General features: G+C 45.5%; 1 non-coding gene across 1 annotated transcript; it reads right to left on the bottom strand.

Annotated features, from left to right (window-relative positions):
• Nucleotides 1-657: 657 nt before the first annotated feature.
• Nucleotides 658-789, bottom strand: LOC141424519 (small nucleolar RNA SNORA51). The gene has a single exon (XR_012449429.1). It is a non-coding gene; the product is annotated as a small nucleolar RNA SNORA51 (small nucleolar RNA).

The raw sequence follows: 789 nt of genomic DNA on the forward strand, positions 1-789 counted from the left end.
GCAAAAAGTTATTAAGACCCCATCTTAACCAATAAGTTGAGTGTGGTGGTACATACCTTTCATCCCAGCTATGCAGCAGGCATAGGGAAGAGGATCGTGGTCCAAGGCTGGCCCTGAGCCAAAATGTGATCCTCTATCAAAAAAATAACTAAAGTTGAAAAGGGCTGGTGGAGTGGCTCAAGAGGTAAGGCGCCTGCCTAGGAAGTGTGAGGCCCTCACACTCAGGGCTGCCAAGGAAAAAAAAAAAAACAACCCCCGAGTAGAGGCAGAGAATTCCACTCCTAAAGCAAGCTGAGAGTGACTGGTACCGTCCAATTCATCTTTGTAGTCACTTGTGTCAGATGAAAACAGGTGATAATTTGTGTTTGTGTGGGACCATCTATAATGCACATTACTGCCTTTTTTTGTTTCTTTTTTTTTTCTTTTCCTTTTTTATTTATTTATTTTTTTTGGCAGTACTGGGACTTGAACTCCAGGTCTACACCTTGAGGCACTCTACCAGTCCTTTTTGTGAAAGGGCTTTTTTTGAGACAGGATCTCACTGTTTCCCCAGGCTGTCTTCAAACCACAACCCTCCTGATCTCTGCCTCCTGAGTAGCCAGGATTATAGGAGTGAGTCACCCTGCCTGGCTCTTTTTGGTTTTCTTATTTCTTACCCTCCTTCTCCCCATTCACAGTACAGACCAGGCGCAGGCCCTGGACTGAGGTGTATGTGGGGCTGGATTTCTTTTCCTCCTCTTACTGTACAGTCAGTGTAAGAACACACCCTGTGGTAAGCACCAGGAAGCC

The sequence above is a fragment of the Castor canadensis genome, chromosome 6, assembly GCF_047511655.1.
Source record: "Castor canadensis chromosome 6, mCasCan1.hap1v2, whole genome shotgun sequence".
Classification (NCBI taxonomy): domain Eukaryota; kingdom Metazoa; phylum Chordata; class Mammalia; order Rodentia; family Castoridae; genus Castor; species Castor canadensis.